This window comes from Fukomys damarensis, unplaced genomic scaffold (genome assembly GCF_012274545.1).
Source record: "Fukomys damarensis isolate Sample0158 unplaced genomic scaffold, DMR_v1.0_HiC HiC_scaffold_16, whole genome shotgun sequence".
Lineage (NCBI taxonomy): Eukaryota > Metazoa > Chordata > Mammalia > Rodentia > Bathyergidae > Fukomys > Fukomys damarensis.
This window is the reverse complement of record NW_022900928.1, coordinates 38,741,072-38,767,312: the sequence shown is the minus strand read 5'-3', so window position 1 is coordinate 38,767,312 and position 26,241 is coordinate 38,741,072. Positions and strand designations below refer to the sequence as shown.

The following is a 26,241-nucleotide window of genomic DNA, read 5'->3' as shown; positions in this document are numbered from 1 at the left end:
CACACACACACACACACACACACACACACACACACACACACATGCTCCCAGCACAACTGAGAGGCAAATAGAAAGCTAGGATTAGCATTATCCAATCTGCTCATCTCCACCCTCAGGACACCAAAGGACTAATTCCTTTTTCCAAGACTGCAGCACACCCGATTCTACCCAGACTCTTCTGAGGAACTGTTTCAGCTGAGCTGCTGGAAATACAGTTCTCCCTTGAGGAGAACAAGCACAAGATCTGCAGCTGGATCTGGTTAGTTTCTCCTCCTCGGGCCATCTTAGTCCTTAGCTTTGAATGTTAAGGGAAGAGGATGATTAGGAGTCAGGCGGTCTGGGTTCTACCTTTACTGCCCCCTTCCTGATGACGAATCCTAGGCAAGTCACTTTGCTCATCACTCATGAGTAAAAGTGGTAGGTTAGGCTGCATGGCTCCTGTGAGCCCTTTAAGATCTAAATTTGTGATCAAATAACTCAAAGCCTATAACAAGTCCAAAATGAGATCATGAAGTGAGCAATAGTCACATTATGTGGTTGAGTCTGTTTCCTCACCTGTGAAATTAAGTCATCTTCCATGACTTTTAGGGAGTTAATAACCTGCATTTCACATTTTCCAGACAACGCTAGCCTGGAAGTATATCTGAAGATTAGGATCATGATAATATAATAGAATTTTCCTCTCCACCTGAGCTTTCAACAAGCTAAATTCCCTCATGTCTCATTCACAGCATTGATAGAGCAAGAGGGTTTCACATTTGCTGTCCTCTTACTTTTCCAATATTTCCTCCAAAGCTCCTATCACTACACAGGAGTCTCACCCCTCTCCCAAGCTGTGTTTGCATCATCCTGACTCCTCCGTGGAATTACCCACCTTGTAATGCCCACTCATCTGATGTCAATATTGATTAGGTGGGAGCAAACATCATCCTCAAGGGTGACCGATCATTTGGGCAAGCATGTGACCAGTGTGGCCTTGCTCAAAAGACAAGCTGGACCAGCTGGAGTCCTTTTCAAGAGCGTGAACTGAGACATGGAAAAAGTTAAATAAAAGGAATTTTTCAGTTGAGAAGAGAAATGAAGGCAAAAAGGACAATATGATTCAGATTTTAGAGTCAGGTCATGGTATACCAAAGGTAAATACCAGCTATGAAGGAACAGAAAAAAAGAGCAGGAAGTAAAGGAGTGAGTCTGTTGAGAAAGATTGTGACAGGCAGAAAAGAGAGGGACAACACAGGCAAAGAGTGATCGATCCCAGGAGCTGCCTCAGTTCATGACAGCTTTCCACACCAGTTCCTGTTCACAAATTTACAATACACTCTCTTTCTCCAAGGGTAGCTTAAGTGAACCTCCTCCTTTGGTAACTAGAATAGCCAAACTGAAAAATAGCAGTAAATTCAGATGGATCTCATTAGTTCCTGATTCCCTTATGAGGTTGGATGGGATAACAGATTAAAGGAGGGCGTTTCAGTGTTTGGCATGCATTAAAATCACCTAAATACAGATTCAGCAACTCTGGAAAGGGACCACAGAATTTGCATACCTAACAAGGTCCAGCTGATGTTGATGCCACTGGCACAAGAACCACATTCTGAGAATCACTGAATTAAAGGATAAGGAAAAGTATCTCACTAAAAAATAAATAGAAACTATCTGAAGAAGCAGGAGTAGATATTTCCAGGCCCTCATGCATGTTAGTAGAAAGAGCCTGGAGTCATAAGATGTGGATTCTGATTCCAGTTGTTGTCACCAACCAGCAGTGTAACCTTCTGTAAATTCCACTCCGTTTCTGTGCCTCAATTTCTTCATTCATAAAACAAGAGGATTTCAGTAGGTAATCTCAGGGGCTCTTTCAAACCCTAACAATCTCTAATTTTGGGAGCAGATTAGAGTACTGTGGCTATAAATTTGACTCTAAGGTTTCTGGCATTTAAGAGAAAAATGCAACAGTAGATGAAAACCGTACATTTCATTTTCTGACAAGAAAAAGCTTGCATCCTTATCTGTACAAGTGTTACTTTTGCTGAGAGCTCTGATTCACAAATGGCCACTTTCCCAGACAGACCAGCTGGGCAAACCAGGATCTATCTTGGTCGTTGGGTACAATGGCTTAGAGATCGATGCTAGAATGGATCTGAGGAAGGTGCCATGAGGGGCCTTTCCAAAGCAGAAAGTTGTTCAGCTCTTATTTTACACGAATGTCACATGGAGTAAGTAAAATTATTCCTGATCTCCACATTGCTAAAACACTTTGGAGAACAGTGAAGGAGAAAAAGAGAGTTTATTTTTGTATATGAATTAGATAGATTTTGATCACCAAGGAAATTGGTTTGTTCCATGTTAGAGGAAATTCTGAGATTTATATTTTAAAAGTGAGGTTTTCCTTGATTGCATGTGACCTTTCTGAGACTTTAGCACCTGGAAGAGCAGCTTGCTCTGTGTGGAGGACAGAAGATCCTCCTCAGCCATCCTTGGTTTGGGTGCAAGAGGCTGGGAGTGAAGGTGGAGATGGCTGAGCAGCTCCACACAGATGGAAAGATTACACTTTCCTTACTCAAGCTGGAGACAGATGGACTTTATTAAATAAATAGAACAGGGTGTCCTGGGTTTTACTTCTTTAGCTGAAAGCAGATTTGCCTAGCAATTTAAACAAACTAATTTTTGCTTCTTTTTTTAATCAGGCCTGTCTCTTTCCTCTTTTGTCCTCAGCAATCCCAGCCATACTGATCAAAAGAACAGATGCGAGGAAAATTTCTTTATTCAGCGAAGGAAATATTAAAAACAAACAACAGTTGAGTAGATCTTTTCTCGGATAACCTTGATCTGTTAGCATATAAAATGCATTAAAGGTTATTTAGTCCAAAAAAAAAAGTTTAGCTTTGCACTGTAGTGCAAAGATTTTTTACAAGCTCTGGGCTAGAGGAGGCGTAAAGGACCACAGGTATAGAATTTTTTTCTAGTTCTCTGTAATTCAGGCTGGCTATGAACTCACTATGTAGCCCAGGCTGACCTCAAGCTCATGGTGATCCTCCTGCCTCAGTCTCTCAAGTGCTGGGATTATAAGTGTGTGCCACCATGTCCAGAAAGAACTTCTTGAAAAAAAACAAAAGTTGCCTTGCCACAGAGAGCCCTGCCACCAGGTGGTCAACCCCTGAAGTCTACTTATTTTTTTTCCTCATTGAGTTTATTGGTACATTTTAGGTATATAGTACAGTTACATTCATCAGTGGGATCTTGTACCTTTACATGACAGGTCTTGGTTCTCATTTTTTTCCCTTTACCCCTGCCCTCACTACACCCACTCCTCCCTTCCCTATTTACAAATACTTTATTTCCATTTTTTCATTTTCTCATGGTTTTTCTTTTCTTTTTCCTTATTTCCTTTCCCCTACCCTTCCCACTTCCCCCTACAAGTCTACTATTATATTTGTGTTCTGGCATTAGTCCATTATACCTACAGGAATCCCTTCAAATTTCCCATGTGCCCTGGTATGGTAACATTTAAAACTTCATTTCTGAACTGATTTCTTAGAAACTCTTAAACTAGCACCCTCTAAACCAACAGCGATTAGAATTTAGGAAGCATAAATATTGTTTGAAATGAAGAGACATGAGAAGGTACAGATCAAGAAGGGGCTGTCCAGGGTACTGGGCACAGAAATAAGCCTGAGAGAGGTTGCCGCAGTGAGGCATAGAAGACATTGCCCAAAATTTCCTAGAGAGGATCAAGTGGAAAGATTAAAAAGATAAAGGATGGTGTATATGGTAGAAAATGGACTTCTCTAACTTCTCTAAATCTAGATAATTTATTTCCTGGAACACAAGATTCGGAGGGTTAGAGTAAGGAAATGGGTCCCTGGACTTCTCATGGTACTGACCTTATTGTCCTTAAGCACTTACCAGAGAGAGAGTACTTAAGGACTGTCTTCTGGAGCTGAGGGGTGGGTGTTAGCTCAGTGTGTTTAGCATGCACAAAGCCCCAGGGTTTGATTCCCCAGCACCAAAAAAAAAAAAAAAAAAAATCTGATTAGACTCAACAACAAATGTTGGTTAAGCACCAGCTTTATGGTCACCTACCATAAACACATGGAAGACCCAAGAAGAAAAAGAAAGTTTATTCATGGTCCCCACTCATAAGGAGCTTATAGCCCTACTAAGAATGATTCTAAAATAACAAGCTGATGGGTTAACTGTGGTATGGATTATCTTGTTTACTTTTAAAGTATTAAGGTAATTGATTATAGTAAGAAATCTCCCCACTGAATTGTTTCTTATATAAATCTTGAAAAAAATAATTTTGATTCACATTGGTATGTGGTAGAGAGAAGTACAGTTCACACACAGGCTCCAGAGTGTTCACCCTTCCTTAACTACTTCCTATCACGTCCTTTATTTCATGATGGTCAAGTTGCCTCTATTACCTTTTAATTCCCCCACAGCCCTCAGAAGTCAATAGACCAGCACAGTGCTTGGCATTCAAAGGTTTATCAGTTCCCAGCAGAAAGAATTACACAGATAAGACGTGTGGCTAGAACAAGCAGAGAACCATAGTCTCTTGGGACTGGAAATGTGAAGGTTACTGCGAAGTCTTCTTCCTTAACGTCCCCAAGTTTTCCAGTTATCTTTCTTCCTCCAAATAATCATTGTTTTGACAGTCTTGGCCCTTCTGGTACCAAATAGTGGGTCAACATTAATCTACTATTGCCATAGTGGTCTGATGCCTTTGTCAGCGATTAAGTATAGATACATGACCCAATTCTGGCCAATTGAGGATGATCAGCTGAAGGACTTGTGGAAAGGTTTTTCTCATTAGATGAGAACCCTTCTACTCCCTGGACATTCCCATATCTGCCTAGCATTTCTGGAGCTGCAACAATCTTCCTATAGCCCCAAGAAAACACCTATGGGACCAAGTGTATAATGCCAATGATAGGAAAGTGGAAATACGGAAGGGCTGAGTCTTTGGTAATATTTTTGAAGCACTAAATAAACAAATCCTGCAGCTACAGACCTCTGAACTTCATGTTGTAGGAAATAAATTTTCTCTTTTGAGCCAGTTGAGTCAGAAGTTTTAGCTACTGCTGAAATCAATTCTCCTCCCTGATGAAGTACTAGGATCATGTCTGCAACAAAATAGTAGCTCACATCTATTGATGCAGTGTTTCCAAGGTATCAGGTACTCTTCTGTGTGCTGTCCTCAGTTAAGGCCCCACAACTCCTCTGTTGTGTAACATTTATTATAAGAGACAGAGGCACTGAGATCCTAAAGAGCCTGTGTGTCTGGTATGTGGTAGAGAGAAGTACAGTTCACACACAGGCTCCAGAGTGTTCACCTTTCCTTATCTACTTCCTATCACGTCCTTTATTTCATGATGGTCAAGTTGCCTCTATTACCTTTTAATTCCCCCACAGCCCTCAGAAGTCAGAACTGTTTTGGTCCCCAGATGAAAGATTCAGAGACTTGCCTAAGGCCAAGGGCTCAAACCAGAGTCTGTCCTATTCCAAGACCAATCTTCCTCCTAATTAAATTCTCTCTAGCACTACACTGTTAAAACTCAGCATTTCTGAATCGTGTACGTTTCTACAAATATGGTCCATCCTCCTCTGCCACCAACAACAATAAAGCAAATATATTATTAGACTGAGTGAAATTAGCAACAGGGACCTGCAGGAGTCCATGTGTATCAGACTCCCGGCAAGAGTCCCTTGCAGTGACTAGGAGTAAAATGGAACCGTGACTTTAAGCATCAAGCGAAGGTGCTTGGTTGAAGAGCTCAGAAAGACATCTAGGACTCATCCAGGTTCTTCACACCTGCACAGACGAAGACTTTTAGGATCATGCCAAGAATATTCAATGCAATTTATGGAGATTCTGCTCCCATACTATTCCTTTGAGTCAGTGTGAGGGTATTAATGGCTTCTACTTGAAAAGCTCCTGCACAGCCTGTGGAGTCCTCTAGCCAGCCGGCACTAGTGTTACCTGAATGCCCCCATGGCCTGCTCCCAAGGTCTCCCAGGCTACTCCCTGTTCGGTTCCAAGAAAGGCTAGGGAATTTGCTTCCTCAGAGGCCTTTGAAAAGAGTCTCTTCAGGAAATAGTAGATGGGAGCCTGACTTTGAAGAAATGGAGTTAAAGAGCTCTTAAGAGAACCTTGAGTTCTGCATTTCTGCAGGTCTGTCTCCCTGTGCAGCATATATTGGCAGATTACAGAACTGTAAATCAACCAGCTCAAACCAAGGCCAAGAGAGGAAGTGACACCCAGCTCACCTGGGGTACAACTCGGTGGAACTGGTAAGACAAACACTCAGGTCTCCTGACTCTTACTCCAAATCTCCTGTCTATGGTACAGAGAGCTAGGTATTCCCTACACTATTTGAATCAAACTTAGTTCACAATTATTACTTATATTTATAGCATATCAAAGTTTGAGGGTGAATTCAAATACAATCTTTCCAACTGCCCTGTAAAACAGGATAACCCCCTTCCACATGAGGAAACAGATAATTCAAGAAGTAGAGTGACTTCCTAAAGCAGGACTAAAGTAAGAGAGATAACTGAACCTAGTATTTAGAGCTTTCTGCTTGCCATTAAGGACCCTTTCTACTGCTGAACTATAAAATTCCAATGGAGGAATATGTTCACTTTCGAATACACAACACTTAGCACAGGTCCTTGTTGTAAAGAAGGGTGGAATGGAATGATGGGTGGATACACAGGAGAAATTTGGAGTCTTATTTTCCTAGAATCCTGGAGGAGTGAATTTGTATTATGAGTAGCTCCTTACTTAAAGACGAAGACCTACAGCTCTAACTTTGCTTGAATTGTTCATGTCATAAATTATTATAAACATTATTATAAAACATGGTTTGATTCCTTTAAGGATTGTGAGCAAGATTTTCACAAATTTCAATGCTAGAATGGGAAGATAAAAGTAGTTATAAAGTTTCTATGTTATTAAGATAATTAAAGAATAGACTTTATCCATTATTTGCAAAAAAAAAAGTTTTATCTCCAAATGTAGGCCTATAAAATAAGGAAGAAATAAGTGGTTAGAGTGAAATGAAGTCATGACCTGTGCATCCAGAATCCTAGTTCTGAAAGATTAATGCCAATGTCCAATCCTCATCACAAAGAGGTTGAAGAGATTTGCCCTTGCTTGCTGGTGTGGGATGGGCCCTGAGTGAGTCAATCGGTGCTGCTTATGTGCACCCAAGCGGAGGGACATAGATGTGAAGTTGTCATGGTAACTGTTTTTACTGGCTGAAAGAATAGATGAAGTTAGAGTAATCATCTTTGGATTGCAGGGCAGTAAGGGTAGGAGTATCCAGTATTAGGAGCAGAGAAAATACTCTCCAGTCTAAGAAAGTACAGGAAGCTGAGAAGGTTTAGCTATATAGACTTAAGGTGTTCTGATAGGGCCAAAGCAGAAATACTGCAAACATTTAGCTCACACTCACATAATTTAGAACAAGTAACTTTTCTTTTAGCTTTACTTGTTACACTCCTCTACTGATGGTAGGCCTCAGATATTATAAAGAGTCTGTAGCATAATGATAGTAAAAATAACTTTATTGATAATTTACTAAATACATCAGGCATCATACTTGTGTTACCTTCAATAATGGCTATTTTATAGTTATATAGATATGTATATATCTCTATCTCTATATAGAGATATATGTATCTCTATATAGAGATATAGATATTTCTTTCATCTCCTCGGTGAACGATACTGTTTTTTGAGACTATTGTATCAGTAAATGGCATATTTTCTTAGTTTCTTTTTTTGCACAGTTCATAGGGAAATGTTATTGATTGTATATACCTATTTTGCATCCTGAAACTTTACTAAATTTATTGATCCATTCTAACAGTTCTTTTGGTAGAGTTTTTAGGGTTTTATATAATATCATCTTGTTAGCAAAAAGAAATAATTTCCTTTACTTTCCTATTTGGATGGCTTTCTTTTCTTTTCTTTTCTTTTCTTTTCTTTTCTTTTCTTTTCTTTTCTTTTCTTCCTTCCTTCCTTCCCCTCCCCTCCCCTACCTCCCCCCTTCTTTCTTTTTCTTTCTCTTGCCTAGTTGTTCTGGCTAGGACTTCCAGTACTATTTTGAGTAAAGGTAATGTTTGTCAACTTCCCTTTGCTGTGATAAAATATCTATGAAAATTAACTTAAAAGGAGGAAAGATTTATTTTGCCTCAGTTGCAAAGGCTGGTGAGCTCTGCTGCTTTTCGGCCTTGGTGAGGCAGAACATCAGGTGGACATGCATGGTGGAGGAAGCCTGTTTATCTCATGACAGCTGCGGGCAAAGAGAAGGAAGGGCCAAGGTCCAGAAACCCTCTTCAAGGGCATGCCTAATTTCTTTCCACTAGTCCCTATGTCCTAAATGTTCCACCACTTCTCAATAACACCACACACTGCGGACCAGCCTTAGTGTATGGGCATTGGGAGCCATTTAAGATCCAAACTATAATAAGCAGTAAGAATGGGCATCTTTGTCTTACTCCTGGTCACAGAGGAAAAGCTTTCAACTTTTCAATATTGTATACGATGTTAACTGTGGGCTGGGGATATGGCCCTTTGGGTGTGCAACATTCTTTCTGTGCCTAATTTATTGGCATTCTTATCATGAAATGATATTCAATTTTCTCAAATACATTTTCTACACTTATTGTGAGAACCATGTAGTTTTTATCCTTCATTCTGCTCATATGGTGAATCTCATTAGCTAATTTCTGTATATTGAAACATTTTTGCATGTCAGGGGTAAAGCCCACTTCATGAGGAATGACATTTTTTAATGTGCTGTTAAGTTTGGTTTGTTAGTACTTTGTTGAGGCTTTTGCATCTATGTTCATAAGATTTTTTAAAAGACTTTGAGAAAAATTAGCTTTTCTTTAAATATTTGATAGAATTCAACAGAGAAGTAGTACTGGGCTTTTCCTTAATGGGAGCCTTTATTATTGATTTAATCTCCTTCCTCATTTTTTATTGACCTGATTAGTTTTTTTATTTCTTCCTGATTCAGTTTTGAAAGGTAATATGCTTCTAGGAATCTTTCCATTTCTTCTAGGTTATCCAAATTGTTGGCATATAATTTTCTTTTTTTTTTTTTTTTTTTTTTTTTGGTACCATTGATCGAACTCGGGTCCTTGTGCTTGTGAGGCAGGTGCCAAACCACTGAGCTAAATCCCCAGCCCATTTGTTTTGGTACCAGGGATTGAATTTGGGTCCTTGCTCTTGTGAGGCAGGAGGCGGAACCACTGAGCTAAATCCCTGGCCCTATATAATTTTCATAGTAGCCACTTAAAATCTTTTGTACTTCTTCAGTATCAGGTTTTTTTTTTTCCTCATTGAGTTTATTGGTACATTTTCAGTATACAGTACAGTTACATTCATCATTGGGATCTTGTACCTTTACATGACAGATCTTGGTTTTCATTTTTTCCCCTTCCCCTGCCCTCCCTTCACCCCCTCCTCCCTTCCCTATTTACAAATACTTTATTTCCATTTTTTCATTTTCTCAGTTTTTTCTTTTTCCTTATTTCCTTTCCGCTACCCTTCCTACTTCCCCTAAACCTTTAGCCCTTTTCTTCCTATTTCACATTGTCAACTATACCATTAGGATCTTATGTACGTACCATTATAGTTTTTCACACCAGAGAAACTATTTGGTATTTATACATGTGTGACTTATTTATTTCACTTAGGAGTATATCCTCAATATGTATCCATTTTCCTATGAATGACTCTAATTTCTCATTCTTTATGGCTGAGTAGTATTCCATTTTATAGAAAAACCACATCTTTTTTATCCAGTCTCCAACTGGTGGGCAAATGGGCTGTTTCCAAGTTTTAGCTCTTAAAAACTGTGCCGCTATAAACATAGGTGCACATATATCACTGTGGAGATACCTCAAAGAGCTGGGATTAGAGGTTTCATTTGACCCAGCCATCCCTCTGCTTCGTATCTTTCCAAAAGAATTAAGAGAATCATATCACAGCGATATATGTGCAGTATCAGTTCTAACCTCTTCTATTTAACTTCTGATTTTATTTGATTGAGTTTTTCTTAGATAATCCAACTAAGGGTTTGTCAACATTATTCCCCCCCAAAAAAAATCTTAGTTTTGTTGACTTTTTCTATTGTTTTTCTAGTTTTATTTCATTTATTTTCCCTCTTAATCTTTGTTATTTCTTCCCTTCTACTAACTTTGAACTTAATTTGTTCTTTTCTAGTTCCTTGAGGTATAACACTAGCTTGTTTTATTGGAGATCCTTATTTTTCAATGAAATGTTTATTGGTACAAAATTCCCTTCTTAATTGCTTTTGCTGCATCCCACTGGTTATGATATACTGTGCTTGTTTTCAGGTATCTTTAAATTTTTCTTCTAATTTCTTCTTTAACCCAATGATTATTCAGAAGAATATTGCTTAATTTCCATATATTTTTCAATTTTGTAAAATTTGTCCTATTGATGACTTCCAGTTCCATACCACTGTAGTCACAAAAGATTCTTGATAGGATTTCAACTTTCTAGAATGTATTAAGACTTGTTTAAGGCTAGCATATAATCTATCCAGAATGTCCTGTGTGCATTTAAAAATGTTACTATTGGATGGAATGTTCAGTATCTGTTTGCTTCATTTAGTCCAGAATGTAGTCCAAGCCCAATATTTCTTTACTAATGTTCTGCCTGGATGATTTATCTATTGGCAAATATAAAAAGTATTGAAGTCGTCCACTATCATTGCATTGTTCTCTTAATATTTGCTTTGCATATTTAGGTGCTTCAATGTTGAATGCATATATATTATAATTTTTATGTCACGTCCTCTTGATGAACTGATTTCTTTATTGTTCTATAATGGACTATTCCTTTTTTATAATTGTTGACTTAAATTCCATTTTGTCTGATGTAAGGGTAACTAACTCTGTTCACTTTTGGTTTCCACTTGCATGGTGTATTATTTTCCAGCACTTCACTTTCAGCTTGTATTCTTAGAGGTAGTATCAGTCTCTTATTGTTGTGGTTTTGTTTTTTAATCCATTCAGCCACACCATGTTGTGTTATTTGATGAGAGAATTTAATCTATTTACATTCAAATTAACTATTGATGGGTGAGGACTTAACTATTAACATTTTAAAAATTCTTTTCTAATAGCTTTGTAGATTTTTTTTTTCATTCCTTTCTTCCTCTCTTGCTATTTTCCTTTGTGATTTGGTGGTTTTGTGTAGATTCAAGTATACTTTGAATCTTTTTTTCAAAGAAATAGATACTTTGAATCCAAATGTGCCTTTATCCTCATTGTTTTCCTTAAATTCTTTTTTTATTTTCACATGCAACTTTATCAGAAATGTTTTATTGCTACTATTTTACAAATGAGGAAACTGAGGCTTAAAGGTAGTCACTTACTGAGGTCACTCAATTGCTACCAAAAAATCTACAATTTAGGTCTAAATCTGTCTGAGCTTCTGCTTTATAAAACATTGATGTTTCACAAATTGTAGTGGATGCAGGTGCATCTCACTCTTGTCTGGAGATTAATTTATCTTTTTCCAGTAGTTTCAAAGTAAATACTTTTGGGAGACTTGAAAATTCCTGATCTGAGTATTTAAAGCTATTTCCCTGTAGAGATCTGTAGTTTGCAGGCTAAACTTAGTCCAAACAACAAATTAGGTAAAATGTGTCCTTCCTCTCCCCCTGCTTAATTGTGTTTGATAAGTGATCCTTTCAGACACTTAGTTCCAGGGACTTGGCTGTTTCTTACATTTGCTTCCAGTGATTAGGATCTCTGAGATTTAAATATATGTCTTCCCAGTGAACTCTGATCCTCCTTGAAACTGCATTCTGTTCGCTCTTATTAAATTCCAGCTTTCATAACTAATATGCAATGATAGCTCTGCAGTGTTTATATGATAAATTAAAGTGGGCATGATTTTCCACTTACAAATTGCTCTAAAATAAGGCTCAGGTACTTGCTCATAGAACTGTCTCATAAACGCTGGCTTACGGTGGATTTGAGTGTACAGTTTCAGTTTGAGATTGGTTTAGAGGCCTGTTGCAGGATCTCCATAGGGTTCTGAGCTCCTGACCTAGTTCTTAAATTGAAGCTACAGAGATTTATGACCGAGTGGGAAAAAAAGTATGTGAGAACTTCTCAAACCTACTTTGGAAACAAAAGCCAATGTTTTTCTCTTTATCTTGCACATATATGTAAACAAATGACTCACTGACTGTGCCTCTAAGGCAGGAGACAGCAATTTCAGAATTGTTGATGATTATTTGTTTTTGATATCAGAAGTTTGTGCTAGAACAAAAACACTTTCCAAAAACCATGATTACCAGATTAACCAGAGGCCTTCTAGGTGACAGGAAGGTATTTGTTTTATAAAGTGGAGGCATGTGTGGGTCTTTGCCATGAAAGAAAGTAAAGAGTGTTAAGTGTGACTTCTCAGGGAAAAGTGGGCCTGAAAACTCTGTGATTATTATTTCTAGAGGAGTAAATATTTCAATAGAAAAAAGAAACTCTTTTGTGCCACGTCTCTCTGAGCTTCTTGGCATAATTTAATATTTCAAGCAACAGCTGAAACTACATTAACCTTCTCTATTCTAATTGAAAGCATCTGTGAGTTGCAGAATTTGAATTTTCAGATTCCAAAGTGATTTTCTATTTGGACAGGAGTGTCAATTTCAAATGAAATTCTCATCTATGGAGACTTTTTCTGTCTTGATTATAAAGTCCTCAGTTAGCTGATGGAAATACAGGGCACTTTTCACCAGCTTTTCTATGTGTTCATGCTTTTTAATAAAATCTGAACTTCTTCAGCTATGTGCACAGCTTATCAGGATCCTTCTTATTCAAGAAGAACAGATAGAGAAATTCCCCCAATTCTTGGAACTTGACTCAACAGTTTTCTACTGCCAAAAGCCACCTCATAATCAACAAAGAGGTTACAGCAATACATTTGTAAATTCCAGGAGAAAAAAAAAAGTAAAAAACAATTAGAAACTTATTCTAGTTTTTCTCTGTTACTAAAAGCCTGTCTTCTAAAGGGCTTAGTGTTTTACAAATACCTCCTGAAGCTTCAACCAGAGAGTCAGGAAAACATAGTGACTTCTTACCTGCTTTCCATTACTGCTTTGGGTACTTCTTATCTCAGTGGTATTATCTCACCTCGCTGAGCATCATTATTCTCAAGTGAAAATGGGAACAACAGACCTTGCCTCCCACACTGTGGCAGTGAATATACAATGCAGCATTTGTAAAATGTTTCCAATGGAAACTAAATAAATGTTGGCTTTTTCTATTTTATTCTGTTTGAGCCCCATGCATGTTAGGCAAGTGATCTACTGCTAAAGTACACACTCAGCCCCTGCTGACTTCTTCTTCTTTTTTTTTTTTTTTCCTACTTTTTACATTTGGCAAGTAAGATAATACTGATACTACTTACTGGAGGCCAAAGATTAGGTCCCAAAGGGCCAAGACCAAGTCTGAGGTTTGCTGGTCTAACACCTGTAAAGCTCCATCCTCTGTCTGTGTTCAAAACTAACTGCAGAATTTGACAGACAGTGAACTGTACCAAAAGTGTACCAAGTGCAAAATACTTCGAGTAGCTTTGCATATGTCTTGTGTTATTACTAGGATTTTAATTTAAGAACTATTCAAAGAAGGGATTCAAACAATGCCACCAAAAGAATAAGGTTCACTTTGCAAAGTTAGCTCAATAAAGATTTTTCTATTGAACTTAATACACTAGATCTTCAAATCAGCACATTTCTGAGAGTGAAAAGGAAAACAAATAATAATTGCATCAAGACACAGGGAAACCAAAATATGTAGTTTCCCTATATGTGAACCATAGCATGAAATTCTGTATTTCTTGGAGGAGAGCTGACATTCATTCTTTTGGGAAATATTTCTAAAGTTCCAACTTAAAATTTATCAGGTGTCTACTTTGTGACTGACACCGCTCATGTACACACATGTACATGAAAATGGAGTTAATGATTATGGCTCCATTTTAGTGATGAGCAACCATGACTCAAAGTTAGAGAAGGCTTCACAGTGAATAAGGGTTGGACCTAGGATTTGAACCCAGGTCTGTCTACCTCCACGTATGGATTCTTGCAAAGATTCTGTGAATATCTGTGAGCCTTCCTGGGTAATACTCATAGAATTATAGTTTTGGAAGTTATCTGATCTAATTCCTTCATTGTGCAGAAGGGGAAACTAGTTCAAAGAGGTCTAGCAACCTTCTGAAACTCACATGACCAAATACAAATGTGAGAACCTTCTACTGCCCTGTCCTAACTGCTCCATTAAGGGAAGTAAAGGAATTAATCAATCTCTTCCTGAAGTAGATATTATAATTATAGAATTGCATTAGGGAACTTGTGCATGTTAATGGAAGTGAAGGCAGTGGTCTCTGCCTTAATGATGTTTTAAATTTTCTTTGTGGGGGGCAGGGACTGTCACACAGCAGCAGGAGGGAGGCAGAGAAAGGGAGAGCCAATGGCTCTCCAGGCCTACTTCTGGCTCACTCTCACTCTGAGTTAACCTAAGCCTGTTTATTCAGTGGTTCTTCTCAGTCCTACAATGTCTCTGTTATGTCCAGTTTTACCATATTTTTTTCCAGTCTGCCTAAGTCAGAAAACCACTGTAGACCAGAAACAAAGTCATAATCATCCTTGTGTCCCATGTGCCCATTGCATGCCCAGCACAAAGTAGAATATGAAGCCCATGCAGGATCCAGATAGTTGTTAACCCCAAGCATGTGAAAATCTAGGAAACTCTGCCCATTCCAAGATCCAACTGATGGCATCATAAGGACAGACATTACTGTCTGAACCTGTAAGCCTCACTCCAAAGACAGGGACACTTCACATCCCCCATTATTCGGGAGGTCAGAAAGAGAGCCTCCACTTGGAAGGGAAAAAACACAAACCCACTTTCCTTTGTAATATCCCACATCAAAGGGAAACAAAGTAGAAACAGGATGAGCTGTGCAGGGTGCAGAAAATTAGCTATAGTGGTTCAGTGTGTATTAATAATTAAATGTTCCTCAAGAGAAAGTAAAACCAAAGGATTATGGGTACCAGCCACTAACAATACCTTGAGTTATCTATGGATATTCAGCCTCCCACTTTGATCACACCCTTGTGAGGACATTTTCACAGTACACAGTTCACCAGTACACAGAGTGAAATTTTAATTCTCTGAAAGATTGGCAAGGACCTCACTTCCCTCACTCAGGGATCTGCCTCTCCAGGTTCATGGCCTACAGAGGAGGATTTCTTAGATCTACTTCCTGGGATTCTTAAACTTACTGCCTCCTGCCATGCTGTTGACTTCAGGAGACTGCTGGGCTTTAAAAATACCCTATGGCACTCGTTTTCAGAGGACAGGTTCCCTTTCTGCCAAAAATGTGTGGAATGGCACTTTCCTCAGCAACAGTGAGCCTTTGTTACAGAGTTGAAAGTGTGTTTCCCTCCTCCTGAGTCTGCTGCAGTGATTTGCCTAATGTCACTGACCCTGTTTTAATTAAGTCCTCCTTCTGTGTTGCACTTGGTGCCAAGAAGCCTAAATGAATGTTGTCTATTTCAATGGGTCTTGCTGGGTTTTGGGTTTTTTGTTTTGTTTTTGGTTTTTTTCTAATTCTATTTTAGGAAATTTCTGAGGATCAATCTTCTGCAGACAGAGATAAGAGTTAAGGGTCTTTTCCTCAAAAAATAACATTCTCTTAAGTGAACATTATCTTTGTTTTTCTTTCTCTCTCATGTAACTGAATTCTAAAGTCCAGGAGAATTCTTTTGGCTCCTGATGGAAACTGGAGATAGTGATGTAATTTACAGGCCTTTGTCGGATAGAGGAAACTTCACCTAAACTTGCCCTTGTGAAATTCCAACAGACTGAGTTTTCAGAAATGCACAGAGACAGACCTGTGATGACCACTGCTCATGGTTACTACATAAAACTTGGATAGTGAACATACTAACTTCCTTAGGTTGTTATAACAAATCACCACAAACTGGGTGGACTGAAGCAACAGAAACGTACTGTATCACAGTTCTACAGACAAGAGGTCTGAAATCAAGGTGTCAGCAGAACCACACTTTCTCTGAAACCTGTAGGGAAGAAGTCCACCCCCAGTCTCTTCTATCTTCTATTGTTTTCTGGCAATTCTTAGCATTCCTTGAATTGTACAGCATCACTCTAATCTCTGCCTCCATCACACATGGTCATCTCCCTGTATGTCTCTGTCTTCCCTTTCTCTTATAAGGACAGCAGTCCTGTTGAATCAGGGCACACCCTATTAACCTTGTCTTTACTGGATTTCTGTGCAAAGATGCTACTTCTAAATGTGCTTACAGGTACTTGGGTTAGGATTTCAACTTACAGCATGGTGATAAGGACTGGGAGGGGGTCCCACACAATTCAAATGGTTTAGTAAAAGCCCTATCAGAAACACCTTGGCGTGTATTTATATAATCAATTTATAACTGTAACAATAAAGGCCCAGATCTGTCTCATTTTAGCACAATGCCTAAACTACTAACCACAACTATGGTATATATTGCCTATGGAGGCATATAATGCCTAGCAGGGCACCACACTAGGCCCTGAGGTTACAGCAGTGAATAAGACAGATACTGGTATCCCTCCAAGAACATAGTCTCAAGAGAGGAAACTTGCATTAGAGATATAATATCTTAAATATCATTTACTAACTCCCAGTGCTATGTGGCTTTCCAGTAAGGAATTCCTTTTCCTTTACTGTCATTGCCAAAGGCTTTTTGAAGGAATAATGGAAAATAAGATGTTTTTAAAAAGAGTGGACAGTCCCTCAAAAAAGACTGGCCCTCACTTCTGCTTTATCCATAGTATTAATATTTTGTTTTACATATTGGACATATCTGAAAGATTTCATTGGAGAGAGTATATCATGGCTAGGTTATGCTGTGGAAGAAACAACTCTAAACCTTCAATACTTAAAACAACATTTACCTTGTGCATCTGCACTCTCCTGTGCACATGCATGCACACACACCATCACCACCACCACCAATCTGGATTGTGCTATGTCACAGTTACTGTAGGGCTGGGCTAATGAAGTAGCATTATGTGGAACTGTACAGATGGCTGTGGCAAAGGGAAAAGGAGGAGAAGAGTAAATCACACACTTAATCTCTTCCATCTAGAAGTGTTGTGTCCACTCACATTTTGTTAGTCACAGCAGGTCACCAGGCTGTGCTCCATTTCAGCAAATCATGCATGCACCTTCTGTCTTGTCCCTGGAAGAAAGAAAGAGCACACAATGTATTCAGAGAACAGAACTAACTGCTTCCACACATGGGTAGAAAGGAAAGCTTCAGCCTTGTTCCAGGATAAGCAGCCCACAACAGATATGCCTTTTGGGTCAAACAGGTTAAGTATGTGAAAGAATAAAGTAGGTGCTCTGTGCAAGTTTTGTCAACCATGAATCTGTGCCCCCACCTCACTGTACACTTACCCAGGATCAATGCCCCTTCCCAACTATTCTTTCTTAGCTTTGGTCCCTGGGCCTCATGATCACATATCAGCTAAGACAGGACCGGTGTTATTTCTAGGACATGAAGAAGAAAATTCAAACTTGGGTAAGGAATAAATCGGGTGCTCTAACTGAGGTCTGAAACATCCCCCAAAAGCCTGTCTGTTCATGGCTTAGTCCATGCCTTTGGTCTGCTGGGAGGTGGAAGAACCTTTAGGAAGTGAGGCCTAGTAGGAGGCAGTGAGACCACTAGGAGTATGCCCTTGAGGAGATAATTGGAACCCCATCCCCTTCTCTCCATCCCTTTGCTTTCTAGTTGCCACGAGGTAAAGGCTTTCTTTGCCATATGCTTCTGTCAGGATGTACCATGCTGCCCCAGGCACAAAAGCATTAAGCCAACCAGCAATGGACTGAAAACTCCAAAACCATAAACCAAAATAAACCTCTCCTGCTTACGAGTTGTTTATCTCAGATATTTTGTCTCAGTGACAGGAAGAAGACTAGTACATCAAGGGGTAGTGATATATGTTCCTGAGCAATTCCTTGCAGCTTCCCTTTCAACAGGGTCCTTCTCTCAAGAACACATACAATATAATTTAGGTCTAGATATTTTATTTATTCACAACTTTTCAGGGATACATTGTATTTCTCCCCTCAAATTCTAAAAAGTTTTTCCCTTAAGTAAACAGGAAAAACTTACAAGTCATTAGTAGCCAAAATTACTATTGTTTTTGTCCTGTTCCAGGTCATGGCTATTAGCAGCCAGATTCCTATGAGTGCCTCTGTCCCAGATGCTCAGCTGGGCAGCCCCAGGAGTGGTGAGAGACATTCTGTCCTGATTACTCAGAGGAAACTTTGGCCTTGATTAGTGCTCAGGTTGCATTAGCTCCGTGCAGGACGTTCAGCACCTTGGGATCACCGGGAAGCCTAAATATATAATTCACTCCAAAGCTGGCGATGTCTCCAGGCTGGATTTCCTGGACAGCCCACCTTCCTGACTCCACCAAGCTGGTGATATCGCACTGGAAATGCATCACACATCTGTAATAGGTATTGCTTCCTCAGCATCATTCATTCCCAGGGCTTTGGCTCCTTCTCAAAGAGAAGACTGAAACAGACCCAGCTGAGGAACATACAGAGCTTTCTCGCACTTCAATAACTACCCCAACCATCTGGACAGGGCTGTCAGGAAACCAGAGCAGTGTGTGCTTAGGGGCTCTCATATTAGCACCCCTCTCAGACTTCCCTTATTGGACAAAGTCAGGTTCATATGCCTACAGGGCTTTCCAGTGTGCAGAGATTTTGCAAACTTGCTTTGTTTGATCCTCACAGTCATTCTGTAGTTGAGAAGATAAAGTCCCCATTTTACTGACCAAAAAACTAAGGCACAGAAAGAGAGAAGTGAAGCAACTTCCCCCCAAATCCCACACATTTCTGGAATCAAAGAGGCTCATATTTGAGTCTCACTTCCATCTTCATCCTGCTGCCTCTGAATATCATCTGTAACTGCGATTCCCCCCTGACAGTGTCACATGAGCATTGTGATAACATCAAGGGCCTGCCAGGGTCGCAGGACAGAGATGCTCCAAAAAGCATACTGAATGAATTAATGAATGTTGCCCTTTTGTGACTCGTATTTTCTTCCAAACTGCTCTTGATCTCATTCTCATTGAATACTAGCTTTTGCATGGAAGATGGAAAACCTTTAGTTTCAACTGAACATCACCACAGACTTATTTTGTCCCCATTCAGTGATCCATATAATGAAAGATTTTTCTACCTGCCATACTTTGTGGCCTCCTCCCGCTTTCACCAATAAAAGGTACTACAACTCAATCATGACTACAGGCACACAACACACACACACACACACACACACACACACACACACACACTGACACAGTATCATGCTAATTAAAATACTAATTATAATCTAATACTAACATTTACAGAGCACTTACTAGGAGTCAGGTGCCTCACTTGGACACTTTGTTAGTTAGGCTTTAAATCCAATCTGACCCCTGAGCCTACACTATTAAATACTACACAAATCAGCAACACAAAGAGCTACCATTTGTTGAGTTTATATCATGTACCAGCAAACACAGTAACACATTCTTCAAATGTGCAGTCTTACTAAATTAAGCATTCTAGCAAACATCAGAAGCAGGTGGTGCCACTTCCTCCATTTTACATGAGAAGAACTGAAGCTAAAGGACAATAATAACCTGCATCGGCACATACTAGGATGTGGCAGAGCCAGGCTTTGAGGTCAGGTGCTCTGGTTACAGATCACATGCATTTAACCCTTCGTGCGTGCTGTCTTCTCTCCAATGTTCCTCTAAACTTCACTTGAGTAACTTGTAGCCACAGATCTGTTGTCTGTGCTCTGTACTTTTGGCAATCTCTTGAAAATCCCAGTTCCAGCCTCAGGTATTCCAGTGAGTTCAATGTCTTAGGATGGAACTAAGCAGGGTAAGGAAGGAACACACCCACCCCCAGAAATGTAGGTATTATTTCTGAACCAACTGAAATGGAATGCAGCGGGGTTAGCATTTGCATTCCTCAGTTGATCAGAATCTCATGGGAACACAAAGAACAACCCTATCACCAATGACTGCTGCAGAAAATGGTGTTGAGTTGCTAAAACTGAAAATGAGCTGCTGAGGGTATTTTAGCAGAGGTTTTCTTCCCTGGGAATATCAGCTTTCTGAGCTGGTGGTCTAGATGCAGTTTCTCCACGAACTGGGTGGATGAGCAAGAGACCCCCTTCTAGAATCCTGCTGGAACCTACAATTTATTTTGTTTATCATCATGATCCCTCACGCTTCACATACATCAAAGACAAATATTTCATTAGTGTTTCCAATGTGCATTTCTGTTGAGTACACTTTATTCTGCACCTCTACCAGTAAAGGAAATAGAGCCCCAGATAACAGAAATTCTGTGTTGATGGAAACAGCAATGGACTCTGGATCCTAGCTCAAGCAGGTTTTACTGCTTATGACCCATGTGATCTTGGACAAGTCACTTCATCTCTCTGGACTTCACTGTTCTTATTTATAAAGTGAAGTCTTTCTATCAGACATCTCCATATCCTCATCCAGGGAATCATTTTAGCTGTGGGTTAGATGCTTTTTGAGAAGTGATTAAAAAGTTCTTTTTTGTTGCTGTTGTTGGGTTTTTTGGGGGGGAATTATATTTTTTTTGCTTGCCTTTTTTCTTTTGAGTCAGGGTCTACTCACTGTGTAGTTCAGGCTGGCCTGAAACTCACAGAAATCTTCCTGATTTAGCCTCCCTAGTGCTGGGATTACAGACATGCACCACCATACCCAGCTAAAAAGTTCTTAGTACATTTCAAAAGATAATATTCTTGCAGCATAATCTCTATAAAGCATGAAATTGCACATAAAAATGGTCTGAAATTTTAGCAGTTCACATTTAAATGTGAAATATTCAAGTATCCTTCTCCATCACTATCTTGTCTTCAATGAAGAGGGCCTATTTTAATATACTAGACAATATCAGTAGTCACACTTTTCCTATATTTATAATTAACCACACAAAAGCTTTGCTAAGGTCTAAAATAGACCTTACCTCTGAATAGATGAGCTACTTTTCTAAATATTTTGGTGAGACTCTGTTTGGGTTCAGGGGATAGAGGAAATCTTGAGAACTGAGCTGTTTGGGTGAGAGATATTTCCAGAACAGAGCCACGTTAGGAGTATCAAAAAGCCAGGAATGAGTCACTGAATTAGTGTGGGTCAAGTGACTTGCTCAGGGTCATCAGTGAGCCTGGAACTGGAACATGATTCTTCTGATTTGAAAGAATTGGCCTCTTTATTGGTGTAGGAATGGAAAACTGATTTTCTCCCTACTCTTCATAGTTCTTAATTGGGATGGGCCCATGTAACCAAAGACAAATCAATAACAGAAAACAAACAGAAATGTAATAACACACCTCATGTACACACAGGAGAAACCCAAAAAATGAGTAATTCTCAAAGAGATGGCTTTGAGTTCAAGCTGAAATACCATCTTCCACTGAAACAAAGAAAGAAGAGTGTTGGGAGGCCAATCATGGGGAGGTGGCCAGAAAAAGCACAATAAGCAAGGGTAAAACTATTCTACGCATCTCAGGTGCTGACTTTTTTATTTGGTTTTGTTGTTGTTGTTGTTGTTGTTGTTGTTGTTGTTGTTTGATACAGAGTCTCACTACGTAGTTGAGACTGACCTGGAACTCACTATGTAGTCCAGGCTGGTCTTGACTCACAGCCATCCTCCTGCTTCAACCTACCAAGTGCTGGGATTACAGGTGTGCATCACCATGCCCAGCTTGATGACTTTTTTATGTATAAGAGTAATTTAGAACCCTCCTCCTCTTCATACAAAGATGGAAACGCTCCTGAAAATGGAACTTTCCTTTATAGATGCAAGTTTCTTTTACAGAATAACTTCTCTTGTATGTTTAGTTTTTCAGAATAACCCCTAAGCAACAGTAGTATATTCTAAGGTAGCACATATGAATTTCTACAGTCATATTTTGGAATGGCACATTTTTAGTCTCCTCCATTTGCATTATTTTCTCATGTGGGGCAGTCACTTATAGATATTAGAGGTGCTAGTACCCGTGGTCAAAAAATAAGACTTGTTAAGAGGATATACTCCTAAGTGAAATAAATCACACGTGTAAATACTGAATAGTTTCTCTGGTGTGAAAAACTATAATAGTACATAAAATCCTAATGAGATAATTGACAATGTGAAATAGGAAGAAAAGGGCTAAAGGTGTAGGGAAAGTGGAAAGGGTAGGGGAAAGCTAATAAGGGAAAAGAAAAAATATGAGAAAATGAAAAAATGGAAATAAAGTGTTTGTAAATGGGGAGGGGAGGAGGGGGTGAAGGGAGGGCAGGGACAAGGGGAAAAAATGAGAACCAAGACCTGTCATGTGAAGGTACAAGATCCCAATGATGAATATAACTGTACTGTATGCCTAAAATGTACCAATAAACTCAATGAGAAAAAAAAAAGACTTGTTAAAAGACACATTGCTTACAAGACCTCTCCAGGTATGCCTCAGAGTGGCAACTGTTGAGAGGAAGAGAACCAAGCTGGCATGTGAAGGTACAAGATCCCAATGATGAATATAACTGTACTGTATGCCTAAAATGTACCAATAAACTCAATGAGAAAAAAAAAAGACTTGTTAAAAGACACATTGCTTACAAGACCTCTCCAGGTATGCCTCAGAGTGGCAACTGTTGAGAGGATTAAAAAAAAAGACTTGGTTTTTCAAGGGATTCTGGGTGTATAAATTCAATTTATCCTTCTACTGACACTAAGTCAACTACTCCTACTTAAACTTCAGAAAACTTATGTGTGACTGCTTTCTTACTCCAGAGTAGTACTTGAAGCTCATTATTACCAAGGTATGATTTTCCATCTTACACTCCAAAGAGATGATCTTTAGAAGCAAGTTCCAAGAAGCTAATCCAATGGTTAGCTTTTATCTTAACTGATATGAACAAAAGTCCTACAGTTATTTCAAACTGGCCTGGCAAATGCCTGTAAAGTTGTGGGGGTCTTTTCCTCTACCTATTTTAGATCTCCATATAGGACCCCATAATACAGACTGACCCAGGACAGGTCAAAAAGAGAAAAACAAGTCAGGCATGGTGGAACACTCTGCCGGGCTAAGGCAGGAATGGCAAATTCAAGCCCAGCCTGGGCTGGAAGACCTAGCAAGGCTTTGTTTCAAAAAAAAAAAAAAATGTCTGAGAACGTAGCTCAGTGAAGCCTTGTATCACAAGGAAAAGAGGGGGAGGAGTCATTAAAACTTGGGTTTAAATATTCTGAAAAAAGGGCTTCAGGTATTATGCATAGGTGTCCAGGAAAATTATGGTCAGCAAGAATTATTTAGTAAGTTTTATTTTGCAGAGTTAAGTCAAGGCCTTTCCTACTGACAGAGTTGTTAAGAGACTTCCTCTCCCTGGAATATAAGAGGGGATATATAATTTCTACTCACTTCTATATGAATGGAATTTTTTTTATATAAATGTAAGTTTCCTTTACAAAAAGAACATCTTTGCCCAATTTTTAAAGCTTTTTCTGTATCTGCTGATTCCCAACAGCATTTAGCTCAAAATAGTGCCTTTGCCCAAGTGGCATATTTTGGGGTAGCATTTTTTGGTACCCATCACCTGGAATTTGCTCCCAAATCTTATGTGTAAATGAATTCAACTACCTAGACCTCTGCTTCACTGGGGTGAATACAGCCCTGAACCCCTGAGTCGTATGTGTTTTCCTTTCTCTCGGCCCATCCCCTGTCTTCTGTGTGCTGTGCTCATTTCCCTGCATTAGCCACAGAGACAACACTGCCTGGCATCAGCCAGCACCACTCAGCATTGCTCACTGCTCCCCTGGGTAGGACACAGTATAGCAAACCGACAAATCACCTGCACTCCAACTCTCACCAAACTTTATTTAACACTTTTCATCTTTATTCATCAACCATCATAATCATCATCATGCATTTATCCACTTCTCCATTTATTCAAAAATTATGTATTTAGTATCTATTTAGACAAAAACTGAAAATACAATGGTGAGCTATAGCAAAAATAGATGTAGACCTTGCCTTAGTGAAGCTTACAGTCACATGGAAGGGGTGATTAACTAAGTAGCCACACATATAAATGTGACAATTTTGTGTATGTAGAGATGAGGTTCTTGAAGCCTCTACTTTGAAAATTGTCAAAAGAATGAGTAGAAATTTGCTGAATAAAGAGTAAGGTGAGAAAGTATGTACCAAGCAGAAAGATCAGTAAGTGAATTGGCCCCAAGGATACATGGAGGACTGGAAAGAAGGCCAGTAGAGCTGATGCCTGGAGAATAAGAGGAATGAGTCTGTTTTGTTGTGCCTTTGAATCACAGTGATAGAAGAGGAAATCAAAAACTTGGTTTTGGACATGTTAAGTTTGAAGTGTTCTGTATCATGTCAGACAGATGGTTAAATATAGAACTCTAGAGCAAATGCTCTAAAAACAAGGATGACTCCTTCCAATGTCAGGCCATATTTGCCAATGTCTGGAGACATTTTTGTTGTTATGAAGGAGTGTGGGGTGCTACTGGTATCTAGTGGGTAGAAGCCAGGGATGATGCCAAACACCCTACGATACAAGAACTACCCCCAGCAAGAATTAACCCACATTGCCAATAGTGCCAAAGATGAGAAACTGTAATTCTCAGATATTTGAGAGTCATTGGCCAAATGCCCTGGGCATTGATGAGATCATATAGAAAAAAAAATATTAGAATGGTAAGGAAAGTGCAATAGTGTAAGCCCTCAAGAAACTTTATCACATAATGACTTCATGATTCCAGCATAAGAGACTAAGAAGGCAGAGAAGCAAGAGGAAAACTCAAAGAATACAGAGTCCAAATTAGGGTGGTGACATGAGTAAAAGTGCTAGATGCTACTGAAAAGCCAAAGGGGGCTGAAAAATGTCCATTGCATTTAGGATGTTGGTGTAAAATAATTTCGCTTTAAAGGAAAAAGGAGCCAAATATGAGTGACCATAACCAGGAAACACAGATCCAAGTTTTTGCAAATGATACGCAGAAAAGGTTACATGAGCTTTTATAGTCACAGAACAAAAGAAAATCATAACAACAGATTTGCCACTCACATTGGTGGGAGCACAAGGAAGACAAAGCAGAGAAATTTCTTCTATGGGATTCAGATATTATCTTATAGATTCTTACTATTAGGGATGATAGAGGATAGAGATCTCTCGAGCTTAGCTATACTTTCCAAAAGTTTTATCCAGAAGTAACAAGGATATTAGGTCAGAGGTTAATAGTAAATGACTATTAGAAGAGGCTAAAGATAGACCAAGATAAAAATGCAACATTCCATCTTTCCACAATCACAATGTTCTAGTTAGCCAAGGTTAAACAGTCTGCAGGCTCTTGAATATAGATGTGACCTCTTCAGAGAACTTCAGTTCACAGGGATGTGGAGGCCATCAGTAGTTTGGTAACAAGATGTTAAGAAGACATACTGCATTGGGTCAAGGACTGAGGGAAAGATGAAAAATTAAGGCAGCTAATGTAAGCAATGCCTTTAAGAAGTTTGACAGTGCAAGGGAAGACAAAGAAAAGCTCTGGTAAGGAAAGTAGAGATAAGAATAGAGGTACTAGGGCTGGGGATTTAGCTCAGTGGTTCCACTGCCTGCCTCTCAAGTGTAAGGTCCCAAGTTTGATCCCTAGTACCAAAGGAAAAAAACATAGAGGTACTTTTATTATTTTTTGTGCTGGCAACTTTCAAATACATATAAAGTGCACAGATTATTATAACGAATCTTTATGTACATTGAATTCTGTGGAGTCTTGATTCTGTTTTGTTTCTCAAAAATATTTTTTATTCTAGGAGAATTAACTGGATTCCAATTCCAAACTCTGTGTCTCCTAATCAGCAATAGCTGAAATCTCTGCTTAGTCCTAACTCAAGCTTAAAAACTGTTAAATTAAATATAGTCTATTATTCTGTCTTTATAAATGCATCTATACTTGATGGGCTGGAAGGCTGAGTTTGAATTTTGAATTCTAAGACTCCAGTGGCCCAAAGAAAACTTGTGTCATGACCGGCATCCGATCCTCTTCCCATCCCAGCTCCATCAAATTCAGAAGCCTCATGCACATGT

At 39.1% G+C, this 26,241-nt stretch overlaps 1 protein-coding gene across 2 annotated transcripts in view; it reads left to right on the top strand.

The window, feature by feature from the left end:
• The window catches only part of Me3 (malic enzyme 3), a 199,280-nt gene that overhangs the window by 102,152 nt on the left and 70,887 nt on the right, over nucleotides 1-26,241 (top strand). The window lies entirely within an intron of this gene.